The sequence below is a fragment of the Amblyomma americanum genome, chromosome 9 (assembly GCF_052857255.1).
Source record: "Amblyomma americanum isolate KBUSLIRL-KWMA chromosome 9, ASM5285725v1, whole genome shotgun sequence".
Lineage (NCBI taxonomy): Eukaryota > Metazoa > Arthropoda > Arachnida > Ixodida > Ixodidae > Amblyomma > Amblyomma americanum.
In genome coordinates this window covers 18,304,515-18,329,927 of record NC_135505.1, presented here as the reverse complement: position 1 = coordinate 18,329,927, position 25,413 = coordinate 18,304,515, and the positions used below count along the sequence as shown (strand labels likewise).

The 25,413-nt window shown below is 51.0% G+C and overlaps 1 pseudogene; it reads right to left on the bottom strand.

The window, feature by feature from the left end:
* LOC144105192 (uncharacterized) overlaps nt 1-23,614 on the bottom strand; it is a 125,435-nt pseudogene extending 101,821 nt beyond the window's left edge.
* Between the last annotated feature and the right edge of the window lie 1,799 nt (nt 23,615-25,413).

Genomic DNA, 25,413 nt, shown 5'->3' with positions numbered 1-25,413 from the left:
CTGACTCTTTTAGAATAACGAAATTGTTCATATAGACACCACTGTACTGATTGCAGCATGCGTGCATAGATATCTGCAAGGTTTTGCGTGCTCGAATGCATGCGGTCTCAAACATTTCGATGCCGGCTCAGCCGTGGCTACCATCGGCTGCGGTTTTCTTCGGCACCTTCGCCTCAGGGAGGAAAGGCGGGCATTTCGATCCAAAATTCGGTAGTGTCCTCTAAAACCACCGGGCGAAAATCGCCGTCAAAAACGCTCCATGTATCCCGGGCTTAGCGGGCTAAGCGGGCTAGTGGGCTGGGCGGCGCTACAGAAATGGATCGCCTAACTGCCTTCGCTTCTTCGTTACGCAGTTCACTCCCCTTTCCTGGCCCCATCTGCTCGCAGTTCTCGGAGTGCGGTCCGCATGCACATCATCGACAGTCGTCCCGTTGCATGTGCTTCCCTCTGCGCATGTCCGTACCGACATGGAACAACCGCTGCAAGATCAAGCTTGGACAGCCAAGTGCGATCTTCACCCTACAACTACGGATACTTCGTTTCCGCTGCCGTCATCACTATCTGCGACAATCACCGTGCCCTCCCCAGGATTCGGCTACATAAGGCCCGACCAAACCATCGCATCGCTTAGTGGGCTCGGCGGCGCTACAGAAATGGACCGCCCTAACTGCCTTCGCTTCTTCGTTACGCAGGCAATGAATTATCACAGCCTTTACGCCAAGAGCTCCAGTAACCGCTGTGTGTGTGCGGCCGAGCCCACGGCGATCTATAGCTACCTTTAAACAATGTTCCCACATGTTGTTGAACCTACTATTGCTAGCCGGGGATGTGGAAACAAATCCTGGGCCTCTCCCCTCCTCTGCTGTTGAAAATTCCAATGATATACTTGCCGCGCTTGCAGTTTTACAATCTGGACAGTCAACAATCCTTGACCAGATAGGCTCTATCAAGTCCACACTTGAAGTGCTGCCTTTATCACAGATTTTTCCATTGTTCACCCCGCGACAGCAAGTTCATTCTACCAGTACGTCGCACACCCCGCACAGGCCATCCAAACAGCGTCATCCCGCATCGTGCCCGCACTACTACATTTCAGAAATAATTTTAGAAATTGCGTACCATAATGCCTTTGGCAGGAAAACTTGACTCACTACTCGAAATAAAAGAAATCGTGCTCGGTCTCCAACCTTCGGTGCAGCATATGTCAGACAGATATGATGAGGACCTTGACAGACTTACGAAGGAAGACCATGCTATTCCCAGCATATTGGTTCGCACTGAACGCGTGAAAAAATGAACCCAACAAAAAGACGTTTCACGCCTTAAAGACCAACTAAGTAACCTAGACCAATACGGTCGAACAAATAACCTAGAGATTCAAGGTGTTCAATTTCAAGAAAATGAGAACCAGCTAGCCAAAGTGAATAAGTTGGCAACAACCATCGGTGTTCCTCTGTTGAAAGAACTAGATGGCCTGCATCGACTTCAATCAAAGAGTGAGCGTGGGCGGCCCGTTTTGATTCGTTCTGTCTCGCGGAAAACTAAGGAAAACTGGAAAGAAAAAACAATGCAGAAGCGGCGAACCGGCTCAGGTGTAAACATTTATGATAATGCAACCCAGAAAAGGTCAGAAGTGAGCCTGACACCGCAGAACAAGCGCCTGCTTTGGTTGGCAGGCACACGCGCTCAAGAGATGGGTTATCAGTTCACATGGCAAAACGACGGCAGAGTATTTGTTCGAAGGGCTGCCGGTGAACTGGCATTGCGCATCGCCAGTGAAGCTGACTTATCTAAGATACGTCCACTATCTGTGGCCTCAGACGCCGCTCAGAACGATGAAGTTGCGTAGGACACTTGTTTAAAGTAAATCCGCAGTTCCTGTACTCATGGAAATGCTTCACGATAGCCCGCCTTTCAATGACATATATTATAATGTGGATGATTTTAAAGCTCTCTTAAAACCAGTTGCTTCAAAAAATAAACTCCTTTCTATGTTTTGGTTAAATTCTCGGAGCTTAAGGAACAAAGTGGATGATGTCGCTACATACATATATCTTGTCGAATACAAATTTAATGTTTTAGCGTTTACTGAAACTTGGTTCACGGACAGCTTAGACATTGCTAACATAGATGGTTACTCTGAAGTTTCCCTTTACAGAAAGAATAAGAAAGGTGGCGGCGTGTCATTGTATTTTTGTCGTGGAATGCCTCATTCTTTGTTGGAAAGGTATTCAGTTGTCCATGATGATTATGAAATCCTGTTTGTGGACTCGTGTGGCATTACACTCATGTTGGTGTATCGGCCGCCATCAGGCAATGTAAAAACTTCTTGACATATATTGAAAATACACTAGATGATCTGGTGTTACTGAGCAAGTTCATTGTTGTCATAGGAGATTATAACATTGATGTAGAAAAGGACAGTACTACGATAAGAAACTTGGCTGATCTGATGCTTAGTTACAGTTGTAGAAATGTTATTAATGTGCTCACGCAAGTAACGCAAAGCACTCAGACAACTATTGCCTTGTGTTTCACAGATGTTCCTTGTCATTAAATAGGTTCTGCGTCTTTGTTTTGGATATAAGTAATCACCTTCCGTTTTTCGTCCTCTTACCCCACCCTAAAAAAACTACTGTGGGAATCATACTCACAAGAATAGAGAAATCAATACTGAAACGATCAATACATTTCACTGTCCTGTACTTGAGGCCGACTGGTCAGAAGTATATAGCGAAAACGAGGTGAATGAATCCTACAATATCTTTATCGCGAAAGTGAAGAACTTGTATAACACGGCAATTCCTCTTGTCAACCACGTTAAATTTAAGAAGGCAAAAAAACCTTGGATAAACAAAGAACTGTACAAACGAATATTGCACAAAAATAAGCTCTTTGCCCGCTTTTTAGAAAAACAGGACATAGCCGTTCTACACCCGTTTAAAAAAGCGAAACAAACTTAGCTCTGACCCTAAAAAAGCAAAACAAGAATACTACGAAAGAGCCTTTTACAACAAACACAACTCGGAACAAATCTGGAGAACATTCAACAATTCATTGAGTAGGAAAACTGCAACCGTGCCCTATGAGATTGTAGTCGACGGCCAAAGCTACAGAGGTCTATCACTTTAGAACAAATTCAACCAGCACTTTCTGGCAGCAGGCGAGCGCGCGAATTCACAATACACCACTCCTGACCCGTTAACATTCCTCACCAGCTATCAAGAGCGTACATTTTTTTGTACCCCACAACAGTATCGGAAATCGCACATTGCATAATTCATTTGAAAGATAATTCTGCTGCTGGACTACGCAACATTAAAGCCCAAACTGTCAATGCAGTTTGTACAATCATAGCTCCAGTTTTTTCACATATTTGTGATTTAACGCTCAAAGAAGGTAATTTTCCACAACAGCTGAAAGTTGCAAGGATATCAGTTATACATAAAGGAGGTTGTCAGAATGATCATAACAACTATCGACCAATATCGGTCCTCTCTGTGTTTGCGAAAATTGCTGAAGAAGTTATTAACACCCGCTTGTTAAATTTTCTAGAGAATTTCTCAGTCATACTAAGAGCGCAACACGGCTTTCAAAGAGGAAAATCAACAGAGACTGCTTTATTAAATATAAAAGACACACTACTCAATAATATTGAAAATAAATTGGTAACACTCGGCTTGTTCCTAGACTTTAGGAAAGCGTTTGATTCCGTTGATCACAAAATACTCTTTAGCAAACTACAGTTTTATGGAGTACGTGGTACTGCACTCCACATAATTTCTAGTTATCTAGAATCGAGAAACCAGTACACCATTGTTCACGGTATTCCTTCGGAATGCGGCTTAATATGTACTGGCGTGCAACAGGGCTCCATTCTTGGGCCACTTCTCTTCCTTATACATATAAATGACATTGTAAATATACCAAACACTCCTGAAATAATACTATATGCGGACGACACAAATGTGTTTTTTAGTTGAGAACGTATTGAAACTATTGTTAAGAAATACAATCATTGGCTGGACGAGCACTCTGTTAGTTAAGCGCTAATAGGTTAGAATTAAGTGTCAATAAAACAAAGTTGGTATCCTTTAAACCTAAAAACAAAGTTATAGACAAGGAACAAAGTATTATTTTTAGAAATAATGTTATCCAGCGTGCTGAGTCTGTGCGGTTCCTCGGAGTCATATTTAATGAAAAGTTGTTGCGGCATGATCACATAAACTCTGTACGATTTTAAGTAGCACGCTCCATTGGCATCATCAATAAATTTAGATCTATTCTTCCAAGGTGGTTAAAAAAAAAACTTTACTTTTCGCTTGTGCTATGTCATCTTCACTACTGCCTTCTAGTTTGGGGCAGCACATCGGGCTCAAATTTGAAATAACTCTTTTTGTTACAAAAAAGAGCGATCAGAGTCATTGCAGGTATATCTTATCTAGAGACCACAGTTCCACATTGGGGCAGCGTAAAGGTATTAAATATTTAAAAACTAAATACACTGCGGCTTGTCAGTCATGCTCACCACTTGTTTTACAGAGGCACACTTTCACACATCATGCACACTGACCAACACCGAAAATACCAGCTAAGAGATTACTGTTCCCGGCCGCCCAGAATAAGAACAAATTATGGCTCTCAAACTTCCATGCACCAGATAAAAGTTCTTCTAAATTCAAACTAACATATAAAAGATCTAATCTATAAATACAAAAATGAGCGCTTATTTAGGAAAAAATTAAGACATGCTTTCAATAGAACCCCCATAAACTTACACTAATAAAAATTTTCCTGATCAATGGTGTAAATGAGTACTTATTTTGTTTCATTTTTTTACGTGTTCGTGGTAATCTTGCCATTGTAATTCGTTTGTGTTAATTTATACGTTACATGTTACGCTTATATGTTACATGTTACGCTGTGTTTCTGTGCCAAGTGCACCAAGGGGGACGGGCCTCGTCAGGCTTAATGTGCATTTTGCCCTCCACCTCAAGTATGTACACATGATGGAATAAAAAACTTACTATTTTTGTCCACACAGCTCGCGACTGGAATGACTTTCCCTGCGACTTAGCACTGATCCCTGATCCAGCCCATTCCAAGACTGCCATCGAGGAAGCCATGTGATCGTCATGATTTTCATGTAACATTTATTGTTAACCGCGGTTCTTGTGCCCACCCCTCATGTAATGTCCTGCCAGAGAACCTTGAAGTTTGTGGGGACCTGCCCTGCAGCCCCTGAGTTTGCTTTCCCCCGAGGCACCGTGCAGCGGCGGTCTCACCTCGAGGCTGAGCGGATTCCCTTGTCAGTTACATTAACTTGCAATAGAGGGCGCCAGCGTCGCTGCGCGGGAGACTGCTGAAGCCTGCCCGCGGGAGATGGGCTCTCTTCGGCCGGGATAAGGAGCCTGAGTGGACGCGTCGCTCGGGGGCTCCGCTCTTCGCCGACGGGGCGAAGAAGCGACGGGGAGACCGGCTCCCGTACTCGTCCCGTCCGGCCTGCGGAGTTTATATCCCTTGCCCTAGCGCGGGCGAACATTCGCTCGGAACCTTGCTGGTGAGTCGGACGCCCTCGATTCATTAGCGTACCTTGTTGCTAGCTGGCGTTATTGTTTCTGTAGCAATAAATGCCTGTTTGTGTCAGCCAATGTGTCGTTCCTTTGTTCCCCCAGAGCAAGGCCCGCCGTGGTCGGCGAGCGCTCGGTAGCGTACGCGATCACGGGGTGGGGTCCGGGCGGCTTTGAACCGTGTCAGCCGCGATTGAGTGGGGAGAACGTACTTATCTCCCCAATTCAACCCCACGTCTGGCAGCCCAACGTGGGGCCTGCTCTTGGAACATTGGACGACTGTCGGTTCGGTTCGAGGAACGCTCTTTGTCCGGACTTGACAAGTGCTAGGCCTAGAGTGAATTTTGATCGCTAGGACCTGCGGCATGCTTTCTTGAGTGCGAGGTGTATTGCGCTGCAGCATGCTTGAACTTTTCGACATGCTCAGCACATTTTTTTTCCCTGGAGTTTCTTCGTGAGAATGACTTGGTCCGCATCGAGGGAGTTCGAGGCCTGGCGCCCGCGGATTCGCCGAGCCCGAAGCGAGTGAGTACGGAAGCCGCGTGGGTGGTCCGAGTTTCTGTATATATTTTCTCTACTATCTCTTTTTCGACTCTGGGAGTCGCGGCTCCGGGAGCCGGGTGGCCTGGGGCCACGGGTGCCGCTACAAGCTCGCTGGTATTGCAGCTCGGCACCGGGCGCTCCGACACCGTCCGATACGGTGGGCGCCGACCGCTCAGAAGCTGCTTTGTGCAGTGAGCGGTGTAGGACCACCCCACAAAGCTGATGTCTCCTCGCGGCTGCGCGCACAAAACCCGTTTCGGGTCTTTGTTGTGGTCACGGTCGTTGTCGGAGTGGTCGTTAGGCCTGAGGCTTTTCGGAGCTGCCTGCACCACATTAAAAGAGACATGACCACCGGACCGTGACGTTGAGAGGGGGCGCACTTTGCTGCCCGTCGGTTTTTTACAACCTCGCACGAACTGAGCAGTCTCGTTCAACTCAAGAAAGGGCTTTGTTCACTCGAACTTTGCGTTTGCACAGCCGCCGACACGTTTTGCTAGCAAGTTAGGCATTGTGCCACGAGGCCCTTGCGGATGCCGTTTCCCCTCCCGTGACCTACGTTAAAGGCACGCCGAGAGCGTTTCGACAATTTTGCAGATCCGGTGGAGCCACCCAGGCTTGCTGACCGGTGCACATCGTCTCGCTGCCACCTGCTGCGACGGAGCGGCCTGTATCCTGTTCGCCGCATCCATCCGGGGCAGCTGTGGCGAGACCAGTCAGCAGTCACCTCCGGCTGCTGCTGCCCTGGCGACTACTGCAGGATCCTGGCCTGCAGTTTTCCCACCGGCCTTCGATTCGCGGGCCTGCGGACACGGTAGTCCGCGGGCCATACGAGTCGTCCCAGCGGAGACCTTCACGCCGCCTTCGGAATACCGCGGAAGTCTGCGTGGACGCTGTCGGCGTGACCTCCGCTGCAAGACGTGCCTCAAAGACATGAAGACCAGGAGACTCCTCCATAGCATGTACTTTCAGGCACGTGGGTCTATTTAAGGTTGAGGGGATGTGGGGACCTGCCCTGCAGCCCCTGAGTTTGCTTTCCCGCGAGGCACCGTGCAGCGGCGGTCTCACCTCGAGGCTGAGCGGATTCCCTTGTCAGTTACATTAACTGGCAAGAGAGGGCGCCAGCGTCGCTGCGCGGGAGACTGCTGAAGCCTGCCCGCGGGAGATGGGCTCTCTTCGGCCGGGATAATGAGCCTGGGCGGACGCGTCGCTCGGGGCTCCGCTCTTCGCCGACGGGGCGAAGAAGCGACGGGGAGACAGGCTCCCGTACTCGTTCCGTCCGGCCTGCGGAGTTTATATCCCTTGCCCTAGCGCGGGCGAACATTCGCTCGGAACCTTGCTGGTGAGTCGGACGCCCTCGATTCATTAGCGTACCTTGTTGCTAGCTGGCGTTATTGTTTCTGTAGCAATAAATGCCTGTTTGTGTCAGCCAATGTGTCGTTCCTTTGTTCCCCCAGAGCAAGGCCCGCCGTGGTCGGCGAGCGCTCGGTAGCGTACGCGATCATGGGGTGGGGTCCGGGCGGCTTTGAACCGTGTCAGCCGCGATTGAGTGGGGAGAACGTACTTATCTCCCCAATTCAACCCCACGTCTGGCGCGGACGCGTCGCTCAGGGCTCCGCTCTTCGCCGACGGGGCGAAGAAGCGACGGGGAGACAGGCTCCCGTACTCGTCCCGTCCGGCCTGCGGAGTTTATATCCCTTGCCCTAGCGCGGGCGAACATTCGCTCGGAACCTTGCTGGTGAGTCGGACGCCCTCGATTCATTAGCGTACTTTGTTGCTAGCTGGTGTTATTGTTTCTGTAGCAATAAATGCCTGTTTGTGTCAGCCAATGTGTCGTTCCTTTGTTCCCCCAGAGCAAGGCCCGCCGTGGTCGGCGAGCGCTCGGTAGCGTACGCGATCACGGGGTGGGGTCCGGGCGGCTTTGAACCGTGTCAGCCGCGATTGAGTGGGGAGAAAGTACTTATCTCCCCAATGCAAACCCCACATCTGACCCAACGTGGGGCGAACTAGGCAATCGAGCAGTGACCTTTGTTGGAGCGAACGACTACCGTCGCCCTAACAAAGGATGGCAGCCGACAGGAGTGACTTGCAGTCTTTGTTTATGCTGTCAGAGCCAGCGGCACATAACCAGGGCTCCCTACTTGACGCGTCGTTGGAAGGGTTTGAATTTGTGAATCTTGGGCGTTCCACGCGGAATAGCCGAGTAACATCCCCTGACGCGTTGGTAGGACTTAGGCCTGGCATGGGGGGCTCCACATCGGGCGCCTCGCCGCTCCGCGGCGCGAACAATGAGGCGGCTAGGCCACATCATTCGACGCCATCAGCGGCTGCGCCCAACTCCGGGGGTGTTAGTCCGCAATCATCCGAGGTGCTCTTGCAGAACGCAATGCAGGTTATGCAGAGTCTAGCGGGTATTTTGCAAAACAATTTGCAAGCCCCGGCCCAGTCACCACGTGTTAGGATAGACTTGCCTACCTACACGGGGTACCACGACATTGCGGGAGCAAATGAGTACCTCGACCGTCTGCTGCATTATCAGCAAGTGACAGGAATCGCAGACGCCGAAATGCTCGCGCGTGTTGTGCCTGTTTCTTTGACGGAGCAAGCGGCCCGCTGGTACCGACTAGCCGGCAACCGAGCGAGGACAATGGAGGAGTTTTGCGCAAGCTTCCGCGACGAATTCCTTCCCGCAAACTATGAGTGGCGTTTGAGGAGAGAGCTGGAGCTCCGAACCCAGCACCCCGACGAGTCTCTGTTAGAGTACGTCCGAGCGATGGACGAACTTTATCGCCTCGCTGACCCTCGCGCCACGAACACGGAGAAAGTTGAGCGTGTCACGAGACAAGCGCACCCGACTTTCACGGCTTACCTGAGAGGAGTCAGGTTCAGAGATTTGGATGAGCTGGCAGCTGAGGCGAAGCGCATTCAGGGAGACATCCTCTCTGCGCGAGCGTATCGGCCGCCCCCACCCGCATCGCTGTCACTTGAGCCGCGCTGCGCGTGGAATGGCAGCTCAGCGCGCAGTCCATCTAGAACTGAAGCGTCAGCACAGTTTGCTGACGAGCGTGTCCCAAGGGGTTGGGAGTTGACCGACCGCGCTTTGGACCCATTCAGCTACGCGTTGCGAACAGCACACGCTGCCGCAGAGCGGAATGAACCAAGGCGAGATCGCGAGGCCGACACGCGGCCCCCACCATCCGCGCCGCGAGTTCGAGATGACCGACCAGAACGGGGCGACCAGCGCCTAGCCCGTCGGGGCCCGGGCAACCGTTGCTACCGGTGCGACCAGCCGGGACACTTCGCCCGCGAGTGTGGCCGCCCTCCCGCCCGTGACCAAACACGGTCGGGAAACGGCCAAAGCCGCCGGTGATCGACCTTCGATTCCGCGCGGCGTGCACAGAAAACCCCGGTTTGCTAGCGCCTTTGGCATGTCGCGTAGGAAATTCTGTTGACCTGTCAGCGCCGTTCATTGAGCTAACAATAGCTCGAAAGAAATTCACCGCGTTACTAGATACAGGAGCAAGCGCTTCCTTGTTCGGTGACGAGGTGGTAAACCATCTCCGCGAGAACAAAATCCGGCTGAGAGAGTGCGATACCACTTTTCGCCTCGCGAGCGGCACAGCGCAATCAAGCGGTGCAGCTAAGATAGTGGTTCGCTGGGAAAGACGCGTGCGGCGACAACGCCTCGTTCATCTTCCCTGTTTATCCGTTCCTGTAATTCTTGGACGAGACTTCCTAGCCAAGACAGGTATTGTGATAGACATCAGCAACGGAGGCTACAGGGAGCGCACGTCAGGCGCCTTGAAGCCTTTCGCGAAAGCGCCCGCGGCGTCGCACACCATTCAGACTCCGAACGCGGCGCGAGCGGGGGGAGACCGTGACAAATCCACCGCGCCAGCCCGAGATCCAGGAGGCGAGCGGACCATCGCCGCTGAGGGAGAGGGCAGAGAGAAGGTTGCCGCGGTAGAAAGTTGCTCTGCCGCGCAGGGAAGGTCAGCGCACCCCTTGTTGTCGGAAGTGAACAGCGTGACGGAGAGGGAGAAGGCACGTTTGTCATCGCTCCTCTACGAGTACAACGCGACATTCACTGACCGCCCGGGCCTCACTACCCTAGTCAGGCACCGAATAGACACGGGTGACGCACTGCCTTGGAAGTGCAATCCTAGACCAATTAGCTTGGCCAAGAGAAAAGCACTGGACAGCGCCTTAGACGAACTTATCGACACTGGCGTTGTTGAGAGGTCTAACAGCCCTTGGGGCTTCCCGGTAGTCTTGGTTCCAAAGAAAGACGATACATATCGACTTTGCGTGGACTACCGCAAGCTGAATGAGGTTACGAGGAAAGACGCCTACCCTCTACCCACCATTTCTTCCCTAGTGTCCAACCTAGGTGGGGCGAACTACTTCACAACGCTCGATGCTAGCCGCGGATACTTTCAGGTTGAAATGAATGAGCGGGACAAGGAGAAAACTGCTTTCACTTGTCACAGAGGCCTTTTCCAGTTCAAGAGAATGTCTTTTGGTTTGGTAGGAGCACCCGCTACTTATCAGCGCCTAATGGACCGTGTTCTGGGAGATGCGAAGTGGCAACATGCGCTCGCGTACCTAGACGACATCGTGGTGTACTCGAAAACGTTCGAGGAACACCTGCGCCACTTGAGGGACGTCCTAGAGAGGCTGAGGTCCGCGGGAATCACTTTGAACCCGAAGAAGGCACAGATCGCCGCGACCCGAATAACACTGTTGGGGTTCACGATCGACAGAGGCCGCATTCTGCCGTGCGACGATAAGCTTGAGGCTTTGCTTAAGTTTCCGTCGCCCACAGATATAGCCGGACTCAGGCGCTTCCTGGGAATGGCGAACTTTTATCGCCAGTTCATCCCAGAGTGCGCAGCGCTGCAGGCGCCTTTGACAAAGCTTTTGAAGAAAGGCGAGCGCTGGAGTTGGGGTCACGAGCAAGAGGATGCACTGCGCAACCTCACCAAAGTGCTCGCTGACACGGCTGAGTTGCAGCTACCCGACCTAAACAGGGAGTTTGTGATTCAAACCGACGCAAGCGACCTGGGCTTAGGAGCAGTGTTGCTTCAGGAGCATGAAGGCTTTCTCCGTCCGGTAGCTTTCGCGAGCCGTTCGTTGACGCCGGCAGAGAGAAACTACTCGGTGACAGAGAAGGAATGTCTCGCGATAGTTTTTGCTCTGCGTAAGTTCGACTACTACGTCGATGGGGTGACATTTGTGATCGAGACGGATCACATGGCGCTCACCTGGCTGAGACGACTCAGCGAGCCGAGCGGCCGCCTAGCGCGTTGGTCCCTGTTGCTGCAGCGGTACGACTTCACCGTGCGCTACCGCAAAGGGAAAAACAACGCTGTGGCTGACGCACTCTCGCGAGCGCCTGTCCAGTGCGAGGAAGGTCACGCGACCGACCGCCCGACAGCCGGGGAGAGCGAGGGACTGACCCGAGCCGTAGCCCATGTAAGGAACGCCGACCAACCGTTGATCCAGGGCGAGAGCGTGAACCACGTGGACTACGCGAGTTCCGTGGGGATCGTGTTCAGCAGAAAGGAGCTGCTCGAAGCTCAGCAGAAGGATCCGTTTTGTCGAAAGGCGTTCGACGGGCTCCGGGAGCCGGGCGGCAGGGCCGCCGCGCACAAGGAGACAGCTGGTTTTGCTGTCGGTGCGGAGCGCTCGGAAACAGCTGGTAGTGCTGTGAGCGCGATGGATTCGTATCTGCTGGATTCCGACGGCGTCCTGCTGAGGTATATCACCTCCGAGAACGACACAAACGAGGCGTTCAAGGTGGTGATACCGCGAGTATTGAGAGCAGCACTGTTACGCTACTTTCACGACTCGTGCATCGCTGGGCATGCAAGCGGCCCCAAGACTTACACTAAGTTGTGTCGCTTTGCTACCTGGCTTGGCATGAAAAGGGACGTAATACGCTACGCCCGCTCGTGCCACGTGTGCCAAAGTGTGAAGCCCCGAGGCGGACGACCACCCGGCCTCATGCACCCGATTAACAGCCAGACTCCCTGGCAAATCGCGGCGTGCGACATCATGGGACCGTATCCTATGACACCGAGTAGGAACAAGTTCTTGCTGGTGGCCACGGATCACTTCAGCAAGTGGGTTGAACTTTTCCCCCTTAGAAAGCTGACGGCACGAGTGATCATGGAGAAGCTGATGGACGTATTCACCAGGTTCGGTTTCCCAGAGCAGCTGATAACGGACAACGCGTCCTACTTCACTGCGAAGGCGTTCGTTGATTCGTGCGCTGCACTCGGCATTAAGCACAAGAAAACGACCACCTATCATGCTCAGTCGAACCCCACGAACGAGTCAATCGCAACGTTAAGCACTTGCTTGTCGCGTACTCTGAGAGGCACAAAGATTGGGACTCCTATCTGCCGGAGATCGCGTTTGCTTTGCGTTCGACCGTTAACCGCTCGACTGGGTATGCGCCGTGTTCTCTCAATCTGGGTAGAGAGCTGCTAAATCCGATGGACCGGATTCTATCGGACAGCAGGAAGACGCCAGTCGCTTCGTCAGCACGAGCTGAGTACGCGACGCAGCTGCGCGCTAAGATGACGGAGGCCTTACGCAAGGCTCGCCGCAACCTGAGCACCGCTAGGGCGCAGCAGAAAGCACAGTACGACCGCTCGCACCGGGATGTTCACTACGAAGTGGGCGATCTGGTGCTTCGACGCCAGCACGTTCTCAGCGACGCTAGCAAACAGTTTGCGGCCTCGTTGGCGCCGAAATGGATCGGGCCGTTCCGCGTGCGAGAGAAACTTTCCTCGCTCGTTTACAGGCTCGAGGACTTGCGGTCGAAACCGACAGGCGCACCGGTGCACGTATGCGACCTGAAACGTTACGTGCAGCGAGATGAGTGGGTAGAGGACACAGCCCGACCCGCGCCGCAGTCGGATAACGAGATCTGCGATCAGCCGGCGAACCCCGCGTCCCGCTATAACTTGCGCCCTAGGCAGAAACAGAATCTGCCTGCGCAGCCTAGAGCGAGGGCGCGAGCCGGCAGGCAGTCTCGTTAGATGCATGAACGTACGGGCCGCTCATGCCGATCAGTGTCACGCAAGACTGACTTGCATTAACCCTCATGACTCTCGTGAGGGTCGAACAGCCACGCAGCACGCGCTGCGGGAGCTGGCTACATCTGTGTTGACCTTTTCCAGCGCAGATGGAAAAGAAGCAGGGCACATCGGAACGACACCGTTCCACTACCAGCCACCATCCAGCTTCGGCAACGCGCCGCGCCCAAGGCTCGACGCTACGCCCCGCCCGCGACCTGCAGTTGCCACCCTGGCCACCCCGGCTACCTGCCACAATGCATTGGAGCTGCCCACCCGTCGACTGTGCGCCACCGCCTGCGGGGCCCCATTACCACCGCAACCCTGGGTCCTCGCCTGCTGACCAGGTATGCCAGGGCAGCCCAACCGCGGCCTCAACCATAAAGCGCCGCAGCCCTGGCCCCTGAAGCCACCTGACCCAGTACCTCAGGCGCGCAGCCATGGACCTGGCCTCCAAGCCATCCCAGCCGGCGCCAAGGAGGCGGTCGACCGAATTCGCCGGAACGGCGCAGCCGCGCGCACTCGGAAGACCGTGAGAGGGAGCAAGATTCCAAGCGTCATCGTGCGGGAGGCCAAGCCCTCGGAGCGAAGCAGCTGATCGGCGGGGGCGTGGCGCGGCCGTCAACCGATGCACCGGCGGGAGCTGAAGAACTTCGATCCCAGGATGGCGGAGATCAAGTAATGTTGCCCCTGTTTCTGTGTTCGGGAGGCTTCTTAAGGAGGGGAGGATGTGGGATACACTGGTATCCCCTCCTCGTCCCCCGCGCCAGCGGCGGCCGTGACTTATACGGGCGCGCTGGCCACCAGGAATGTGGAGAGAAGGCACCCCCGCGACTCTGCTCATTTCCGCCCCAGCACTGACGTGACGTCACGGCAGCGCGCCGCCTTCTGCGGAGAGGGTAGCACGCCTAAGCTTGACGGTAACGATTTGCTGCCAGGGAGGGAATGATCGAGGGGATAAAAAGGGGTGATCGCGCGGCGGGAAGGGCTCTCGCCGCCGGACCTGACCTAACTGCCCCACGGACCCCTTCCGCTGCCCGCCGGCCCCCGAACACCAACGCCGGTCGACGTCAACGACTTGGTGAGCTACTGAACATCTATTTTACGGATAGAACATTCTTCCGCAGTGTGCTTTACCTCGCGTTAGGATAATAAACTATTTCCTAGCGTGCCCTGCCGTTGCCTATTTCGTCCGGACCTGCCGTGGCTGCGACTCTGCGCCACGGGTTGGGGAAACGTGTTGCGTGCTTAAATAACGCCTGCGTGTAGCTTGCACGGAAGCTCGCCTTCCCGGCCGGCTGGACGCAGAGTGACCCCATATCTTGGCGCCCAACGTGGGGCGCCAGATGTGGGGTTTGCATTGGGGAGATAAGTACTTTCTCCCCACTCAATCGCGGCTGACACGGTTCAAAGCCGCCCGGACCCCACCCCGTGATCGCGTACGCTACCGAGCGCTCGCCGACCACGGCGGGCCTTGCTCTGGGGGAACAAAGGAACGACACATTGGCTGACACAAACAGGCATTTATTGCTACAGAAACAATAACGCCAGCTAGCAACAAGGTACGCTAATGAATCGAGGGCGTCCGACTCACCAGCAAGGTTCCGAGCGAATGTTCGCCCGCGCTAGGGCAAGGGATATAAACTCCGCAGGCCGGACGGGACGAGTACGGGAGCCTGTCTCCCCGTCGCTTCTTCGCCCCGTCGGCGAAGAGCGGAGCCCCGAGCGACGCGTCCGCCCAGGCTCATTATCCCGGCCGAAGAGAGCCCATCTCCCGCGGGCAGGCTTCAGCAGTCTCCCGCGCAGCGACGCTGGCGCCCTCTCTTGCCAGTTAATGTAACTGACAAGGGAATCCGCTCAGCCTCGAGGTGAGACCGCCGCTGCACGGTGCCTCGCGGGAAAGCAAACTCAGGGGCTGCAGGGCAGGTCCCCACAAGTTCCAATAAATAAAATAAAAAAACAGCACTCCAGTACGCGTGGAAACAAATTTTATCATGGCGGCTAGCTGACCTGCCCCGCTCCCAGGTGCCACCAAAACTATCACCGTGTAGCTAAACCCACGCGTCGTTCACAACAAACTCAATACAAATATACCGTAGAGACCGGGCCCCTGCTTAGGGTCGCCGCTGGCCTGTACCGTGAACATCTCGTACGGGATCCAAAACACAGTTGAAATCACAGACAAGAAAACGAGGGTAACAGTCTAACTGAAAAGAATCTAACAAATGAAAGAAATTAGAAGAATCGGTATGGCAGGCTGGTGCATACACCGCTACCGCTCTTACGCGCTTACCACCCAAGTAGAAATCGACCGCAAGTGGGAGGCTGGCGAAACCATGAATGAAATGCGCGCCAGAGCGAAGGGAATGGTTCACTAAACCACACCAACACGGCAAGAAACCGAATATATTAACGAAAAATGGTAAGTTCTAAAGAAAACATTAGAATTCATTGCAAAAAACTACCTCCCACCTAAACGAAAAAGTATGAATCGGTAGCCCTGATATTTTCATGATGGGTATCGGTAGGCCCGTAAAAGTTATCGGTAGGTCCGGAACAGTAAGTTTTGCTTTACTGCACATAAATAATTCTGTTTTTTTTTTGCATTTGCCTCACTCAAGAGTAATTTTTTTGATGGTCTGTTGGGTTCTTCGGTTCTTCAGCGGAGGCGACGGACAGAGCGGACGGTCATTTTTTCGACTTGTTCACAGGTGCACCCGGCCAGCCTTCACTCACCTTTATCGAGTGCCAATCAAGCTGATTAACGGAGGCAGCAGCGCAGACTGGCGTCAGCAAGCCCAGCGTGGAGCCACGTGGTCCGCTTCACCTGCCTTGAAAAGGACGACGCCAGCGGCTCAGCTCTCACTTGGCAGCGGAAGCGATGGACAGAGCGGACGCTCATTTTTTCGACTTGTTCACAGGTTGGAACTCTTGAGTTTTGGCTGTTTCCTGCCGGTAGTTTTTTCCGTTGCCTTTGCTGCCATCTGTTGTCAAACATTTTTGTGTACTGAGCCTTGCAAGCGCAGTGAAATTTGCCATGGGAGCTGAACTGGCTGACTTCAAACGCGAGATGCGCAAAGAAATCCGTGAGCTAAAAGCCAGTCTAGAACACATGAACCAAGATGTTGAGGACTTCCGAAAGGATTGTGCTAACTTGAAGAAAGAAAACGCTGCTCTCAGAGCAACTAATGCTGAAATGACAGATGAGCTTCAACAACTGAAAAAAATTGCAAATGAAAACCCGTTGCGAATCACTGCACAGGAGCAGTACTCTAGGCGGAATAACATTGAAATTAAAGAGATTCCCCAAAAAGAAAATGAAAACCTAGTTGATATCCTCGCTAAGGTTGGCGATGTAGTCAGAGAGCCAATAACCGAACAAGATGTCCAAGTGTGCCATCGGGTTCCTACACGGAATACCACCACCGACAGAAATAAATCCAATGAAAGTGACAGTGAAAGGCAGCAGGAGAAAACTGGACTTGGCTCAAACATTGTGGTGGTATTCAATAATGGTGCGAAGCGTGATGCCGTTCTTGGAAAAGCAAAAAAGATGAAGTTTGAATCAGATGACCTAGGTTTCTCTGAGAAAGAACCGGTCTTTCTAAACGAGCATCTGTATCCGAAGCTGAAAAAATTGCTAGGCATGACGATCGGTAGGAAACGTGACATGAAATGGCGTTTTGCATGGGTCAAGAACGGCAGAGTGTACACACGTGAATCGGAAACCTCTCGTGTGATAAGAATTGACTGTGAAGCTGATCTGCACAAGATTCATAATGTTGTCTCCACCCCTTAAGCACACAGAAACTTATCTCTTCTATTTTTTCTTGTTTTTATGGCTGCACCTAAAGATACCGCTTGCCCTCTCGACAGCAGCTATCTCACCATCCTGCACTGTAATGCCCAAATCGCGCGAAGCAAAGTAGATGAACTCACTCTGTTCCTTAGTGAATTCCGTTTCAGTTTTTATTTTATTATGATCACTGAAACATGGTACACATGTGAGGATGATGTGTTGAGTCTGCCTGGATACAGGAGTTTTTATTTAAATAGGAAAAACCGACGTGGCGGTGGTGTGCTGCAGTTAGTATCGGAACAATTTTCATGTTCTTTGCAACCAGCATTTTCAGAAGTTAGGGACGACTATGAAGTTCTAACCCTACAGTGTAAAAGCAAACTATTTGTAGTCCTTTACCGCCCCCCTCAAGGAAATATAAACAATTTTTTCGGCTATTTAGAAAAGTTGCTCAATTTTGCAACTGTTAATAATATGCATTTGATTCTAGGTGGTGACTGCAACATTACTTTATTAGAAAACACAGTGCCGGCACGTTAATTTAAGATACTTCTTGATTCATATTTTTGTCACAATGTTATATCTGTACCTACATAAATCAGTCATCACTCCGAAAGCCTTTTATTCTTACTTGTGACAAATAACATTCATGACTGTGCAATGTCGGGGAGAATTGTGACAAGCTTAAGCGATCATTTCCTTATCTGCATGTTCTGCAAAGCAGGCGACTTTCTTAAAAGGAGTAAACTCTGTTCGGAGACATATACTCTGCCAGAAATAAATCCGGAGACTCTAGAAATATTCCGAAACAAAATTTCACTCATATGTTGGGACCGAGTGTTTGAATGCACATGTGCTGAAAGAGCCTATGAAACATTTATGGCCCTTTTAAAAACATGTTACTATTCCTGTCTTAAACTTAAAGTGGTAAAGAAGTGTAAAAAACTGCGTAAGCCGTGGATGACAGATGAATGTCTTGTAATGATAAAAAGGAAGAAAAAATTGTACGAGAAGTTCACAAAAGCAAAGAACCTGGATGACCTTGCAGCTTTCAAAAAATACAAGAATTATGTAACAAGCTTTTTACGTAAAATTAAAAACACTTACTTTGTAAATCTTTTTTCCTGTACAAAAAGTGGTGTCTTATGGCGCGAACTCGGCAAACTCTTGAACTCTGGCACTCGCCACAATGGTGAATTTCGTTTAACACTAAATGATGAAATACTTGAGGGCGAAGAACTAGCAGAAAAGTTTAATGAACACTTTGCAGCTCTCTCCTCATGTTCGCACACGGTTGACAGGAATGCCGCTAAAACATTCTAAAGCTCACAAAATTCTAAAACTGCATTCTTTGAGCCATGCACTAATGAAGAAATATATTATTTTTTCATGTCTCTAAAGCAAGGCCAGAGACATTGATGACTTAGAAATCAGACCTGTAATATATGTCCTCGACCTTCTAGTACCCCAACTTTGTTTTATCTTTAATGCTTGCTTACAAGCAGGTACTTTCCCAGAAAGCATGCAGTGTTCCAGAGTAAGTGTTATACATAAATCTGGTGACAAAACCAATTTATCAAACTATCGGCCAATCTCTGTGCTACCCATTTTTTCCAAAAGATTGGAAAAGGTTATATGCAAGAGAATGATGTCTTTCTGTGACAAGCGTATGATTCTCTCGGAGCAGCAATTTGGATTTCGCAAAGGTCGATCTACAGTGTTGGCCCTCTTAACGCAGAAAGAATTATTGCTTAAAGGTTTTGAGGAAAATATACTTACTTTGGGTGTTTTTATCGATTTCTCAAAAGCGTTTGATAGAATCGACCATACAATCCTGTCTACCAAATTAGACCATTATGGTTTCCGCGGTATTCCTGGTACACTTCTTAAATCATATCTTAATCATCGCAAGCAGTGTGTTGTAATTAATGAATGGCGTTCTAGTGTACTAAATATTACAGCAGGGGTACCAAAGGGCAGCGTATTGGGACCGATACTAATTAACATCTATATAAATGATATAATAAATATAAGCAGACATGCATATTTCATTATATATGCAAATGACACTAGCCTTTTCTTCCAGTCGAATGACTTAAACGATTTAAAGGTTTCCGCAAATACAACACTAATGAAATTGCTTCAGTGGACTAAAGCTAACGGTTTAGAAATCAATACTAGCAAAACAAAAGCTATGTTATTTGCGCCTGTGCAAAAAAAATATTACTAGGGATCTCAACATGCAGCTTGGATCAGTGGAAATAAAACTAGCAAGTGAAGTTAAAAGCTTCGGGGTAATCTTTAATCAAAACTTAAGTTGGAACACGCACGTGGACCATGTGGCAGGAAAGCTAGCGAAAGCTACGGGTTTGCTTTCTCGGTTCCGTGTATGGGCATCATAGGGAGCATTTGCTACGTGACGAATGGCTTTCATCTGCAGCAGACGCAATTTGTTTATGTTGCGTTGCCTTGTGTCAGCCCACATAAGGCTACAATAATTGATATGGTGGAGAAACAAGAAATTATAAAGCATAAGTTTAATTTTCACTGGAAGCCTGTGCCGGATTATATAATTGGTTTTTGGGGGAAAGGAAATGGCGCAGTATCTGTCTCATATCTCGTTGGACACCTGGTTCAGGTGTCCAACGATATATGAGACACATACTGCGCAGGTGTCCAACGATATATGAGACAGATACTGCGCCATTTCCTTTCCCCCAAAAACCAATTATATATTCCGGCACAGGCTTCCAGTGAAAATTAAACTTATGCTTTATAATTCCTTGTTTCTCCACCATATCAATTATTGTAGCCTTATGTGGGCTGACACAAGCCAACGCAACATAAACAAATTGCGTCTGCTGCAGAAGAAAGCCATTCGTCACGTAGCAAATGCTCCCTATGATGCCCATACACAAGTACTATTTCCCTCCTTTAATGTGCTTCCTTTACAGCATGTCCACCAATTTAACCTCATAATGAAATACAAAGAAGCCATAAAAGATGACAGCGTCACTTTTATAAAGCTTTGTAATCTCAGGAAAAATCCAGAAGCACCCTATCCCATTAGAAAAAGAGAATTCGGGTCAATTCCCTTTTCACGCACAAATTATGGCCTACACTGACTACAGTACCACATACCGAAGTACCTTAATCTATTGGAAGCAAATAATATTGTCATATGTAACATCTCAAAGAAAAAATGGAAAGAATACCTCATATCACAAAGCATGTGACTCTGCTATTTTTTTATGATTCCGGAGTATATATAATTATAATTGGTTTTTTGGGGAAAGGAAATGGCGCAGTATCTGTCTCATATATCTTTGGACACCTGAACCGTGCCGTAAGGGAAGGGATAAAGGAGGGAGTGAAAGAAGAAAGGAAGAATAGGTGCCGTAGTGGGTGGCTCCGGCATAATTTAGACCACCTGGGGATCTTTAACGTGCACTGACATCGCACAGCACACGGGCGCCTTAGCGTTTTTCCTCCATAAAAACGCAGCCGCCGCGGTCGGGTTCGAACCCGGGAACTCCGGATCAGTAGTAGAGCGCCCTAACCACTGAGCCACTGCGGCGGGTTATGATTCCGGAGTGGCAAAGACGGTATTTGACACAAATGTGCATTTCAATGTTCTATCCTTTTTATGTTTTCAGTCTTATTGTTGTTGTTAATCTCACCTGTAAATGACTTATGCGATGTTGTGTTTGAGCGCGTGTATGATTATGGCATTATTTAAGTTTTGTACATAAGTGCCTGTTGTCTGCTACCCACGCCAAGACAGGGGCAGGAACCCCGTCAAGCTTCTAGGATAGTAGCTTTTTGTTCCTGTCCCAGTGTTTTTTCCTAGCTTATTATGGAAAAAAAATGTTGAATAAAAGGATTTGGATTTGGATTTCGACCCTTTCAAACGTTGTTGTTCGACGGTGATGAAGGGAGATGTGCAGATGAAGGTCAAAGAGAGAATATATTTACAGTATGTACAAGGGCAAACTGCGTTACAAGTTGAGTCACACAGACGGTCAAGCTGTAACTGACGAAGACCATTCTCACACAGAGAAACACTCTCTACAAGCCCTTACTCATCGACGCGAGGTTAGAGTCTAGGGTTGTAGAATTACGAGCCACTGCACGGAGCCTCCAGCTCAACTAGACAAGGCTGCCCTCCAATGATTTTACATTCAGTTTTAAAGCTTTTGCAAACAAAGAAATTAGGGCGGTCATATATCGAGGCCCGCCCTAAGCTTCGACAACCAATGGAGGTAGCCACAGCCCCTGAAGGTAGGACCCAACTTCGAGCCCGGGGCTTGGAGATAAAGAAAAATAAACATATACAGAAAACATTTTGAAAACCCTCTCCCCGAGGGGAGTTCTCGGCCTTAGCGCTTGATGCTTTCCCTTTCCCTTTCCTTGAAGCGTTTTTTTTTTAGCTAATTGGCGGGACCACTGACCCACTGGCTCGCCGCAGGAATGTCAGACGGTGGAGAACCGCGACGCTTCCGTGCCATCGAGAATGGCAAAAAAAAAGAAAAAAAAGAGGCCCATCGCGGAATGCGAGGTGGTTCGAATTCTGCCGCCGTGGGAATGCTTCCTGAGACCAAGCGGCCCCACGTGCTCGTTGTTCGCGCCTCGCATGCTTTCTTGGCGCCAGGAGTCCTCGGCCGTCACAGTGGTGCTGTCAAGTAGCCAGTGCTACCTGCGCCTTTGCCACTGCTTGCGGGGGTAGGGGGGGGGGGGGGGGCGTAGACCGGAAGCCCGCAGTGACCTCAAGCTAAAGGAATAAAAAAGATATGCGCGTTGATGAAGCGCGGCCTTACACGTCCCCCCTAAGATGTTAAATGAGCTTGGAGTCCGCTCATTTACGCAAAACCAAATAAAGGCCGCGGCAACGTGAAACTCAAATTGCAGCCTCATGCTGCCAGAAATAATCAGTTCTACAAACAAACAAAAAAAGTCGCGGCACTGACAAAAGAGCAACACACTTCGTTATAAATTCTTCATAAATGAAGTTCATCACAGTACGAGCGTCAGCGTGCCAGCGTCCTTGCACATGGTTCCGGTCACACACCACGGTTCACATCACAAAGTGCAGCGAGTGAACGGGAACATTCACGCCTGCCTGAGGGGTCATGGCTCAATTATTGCTTTGCTCTTTTCCCCAGCTGATGTTGGGGACGCGAGATGGTGGTGGTGGTTTTTATTAAAAATAATAGTAAAAAGGAAGGAAACGATTTTTGCTAGCCCCGGCATCTGCCATCGATACTGAAGCACCTGAGCTGGGGCAGCGGAAATAAAGGATAGCAGGCAGAATGGAGAAATGAAATGAAAAATTCGGGACGCGAGATAACGCGTCGGCGTTGCCGTTGCAGGCGCCTCACCTGTGCGTTACAACCACATTGTAGCGCTGTAAGGCCAGTGCCCACCTTGCTAGTTTCGCACTATTAGGCGTGCTCGTGACGTCAGATAAGCAAGAGGATTGTGATCGGAGACCACGTTAATCTGTGCACCAAACACCCAGTGGTCAAATTTCTTAAGCGACCAAATTATGGCGAATGCCTCGCGCTCGATTGTTGACCAGCGGGTCTGAGTTGGCGTGAACCTGTGACTGGCGAAGGCGACCGGTTCTTCTCGCCCCGCCTCTCCCACGTGTGCCAAGCAAGCTCCGCTTCGCAAAGCGACTCCTTTAGCTTATCAAAAGCCTGCTGCGCTTCCAGAGTCCAAGGAATCGCGTTTGGTACCCCTCGCTTCGTTAAGGACGTGAGTGGCGCGGAAACCTCAGCGTAGTTCTGGACATACTCGCGGTAGTAGCCACATAGCCCCAGCAGGCTACGCAGCTGCTTTTTTGTGGTGGGCGGCGCTAGGTCCTGAATAGCGGCTAGCTTCTCGGGGTCCGGCCCGTGGGTACCACCTCCCACTACGTGACCTAAGTACCTAATCTGTGCCTGTGCGACTGGGCACTTCTCCGGGCTGACCTTAAGTTTTGCTTCGCGGAGTAAGCCAAACACAATGGTCAGATGCTTCATATGTTCCTGCCACGACGTTGAGAAAATAGCAATGTCATCGAGATACGCCGCAGCGTAGGCCTGATGCCTGGACAGCAGCGTATTCATCATTCGTTGGAAAGTGGCAGCCGCATTTTTTAGCCCAAATGGCATGACGCGCCAAGCGTACTGTCCTTCGTGGGTCACAAACGCGGTCAAATGTTGGCTTTCGGGGACCACTGGTACCTGCCAATAACCTCGTCGCAGGTCTACTAGAGTAATGAACTTCGCGCGGCCTACCCTCATAATTAACTCCTGTGGGGGTGTCATCGGGAATGCATCAGTGCGTGTGGCTGCGTTTAGCGCGCGGTAATCGATGCACATGCGCACTGAGCCGTCCTTCTTCCCCAGACAGACCACGGGATGAGCGTAGTCGCTCTCTACGGGGTATAAGAGACCCAGGTCTAACAACTCGTCAACCTGGCGGCTAACCTCAACCCTAAGAAGCTCGGGCACTCGATATGGGAAGGCGCGTTTTGGCTGGTACCCGTCTTGTAACCCGATTTTGTGCAGTCCCACTTCGGCCGCTCCGGGTGTTTCATCGAACAGGTCAGCGTAACCGGCGAACAGTTTCGCCATTTCAGAGCGCTGCTGAGAGTCCAAATGTGCCAGTTTCTCCTATTCGATGAAAAAGGGACCCGACTGTGTGGGTGCAGGGCGAGGTGTGCACTCAATTTCTCCGAAATCCGTGTCCTCGTCGAATACGACACGAACGTGGCTAACCCGCGCGTAGTAAGGCCGAAGCCTATTTGCATGCACAAGTGGCGCAGCTCGCGCTCCGGTATCGATCCTGTAGGAGTTTTGCCTTTCCTGCGCGGTTATGGCATATGGGCCGAGCCATTTAGGAGCTAGTTTGTTGTCGCTGTCGGTATCAAACACGAGAACTTGATCTCCGACGCTGAAAACCTTGTTCCTAGCCTGCCTATTGTACGCCTGCGCGTAGCTCCCCTGTCTTGCGCTTGCCGTTAGCCCCGCTACTACCGCGGCTATCTCTAGCTGTTCGCGCAGCTGCTCAAGTAATTTTCGGGCTCTTCCCTTACTGTGTTTGGGAGTGGCTGCTCACCCGTCCAAGTGCCCTGCAAAATGGCCAGCGGCCCCGTAGGATTCCTGCCGTAAAGGAGTCGGAATGGGGCAACCCCTGTGGTGTCATGGGGTACCTACCTGTACGCCCAAAGCACAAATGGGATGAGCCTGTCCCAGTTTCTCGGGTCTTTCTCTATTACATGAAAAAGCATGTTTTTGAGGACGCGGATCCACCGTTCTACTGTTCCGTTGCTCTCGGGATGTTCTGGAGTCGAAAAACGGGGCGCTCATCCCAATCTTGCTAACATCTCCCTTGTCAGCTGTGCAGTGAAGTTAGTTCCCTGGTCTGAGCATATAACTTCCGGGATACCGGTGCGGCAAAAGATTGCGAGTAGGGCGTCGCATGTTGCTCTCGCGGTCAGTGAACGCAGACAAACCACTTCGGGTCACCGCGTGCACAAATCAACCAGGCAAAGAGCGTACATATGGCCCCTGCCTGAGGGCATGTCAATCGGCCCGATGATGTCGACGTTTACTACTTGAAAAGGGTGGTCGGGTCTAGTGGGTGGTGTGATAGGCACCCTGTCTTTAAGCCGCCTATCTGACCTGATCTGACAAGCGTGACACGTCTTGCATCGATGTGCCACATCTGCCTCTAAACCGGGCCAAAAAAAACTATACTTAATTCTCGCCCTCGTCTTTCTTGGGCCCAAATGTCCTCCCCAGAGAGATTCGTGGGCCAGTGAAAGCACTTATTCCCGTCTGCTGAGAGGCAGCAAAAGCTGCTTGACTTTTGCGCCTGCGATGGAGTCCCGGTAGTATAAAAGACCGTCCGAGATGAACATGCCCCCCTTTCCCGATTTTGCGTCCTCCAAAGATTTCCTAAGGCTTTCACGGGACAGCTGGGCCGAACGGAACTTCTCTCGCTGCTTTGAGGACGCGTCCTCGTCGTCACGCATTGAGCACTGGTTTTCAATCGGGTACTCGTCACGGCCCGCTTTATGCTGCTCGCCCGATGCCTCGCTCGACTCATCGTTTTCCTGTTCGTCTGCCTGGGATTGGTTCGCGTGGACCTCGCCCGTCGTTGGGGTCAGCTCGTAGCTCTTCTCGACCACGGAGAAGGACACGCTAGCTGTGTCAGCCGCAACGTGGCTCTTGCTCTGGGCAAGCGCCCCGCCGCGGCTGTCGGTCTGCGCCAGCAGCTCCCAGTCCTCCCGCGATAGAAAGCAGTCTGCACCCTCCGCGAGCTTGCCTGTAAGTGCACAGACAATATGTACGGTCTCCGGTCGCGCTCCAAGTGTGGGGCACCGCTTCAGACTGACCGCGAGGGTAACTAGTTTCGCCTCTATTGTTTC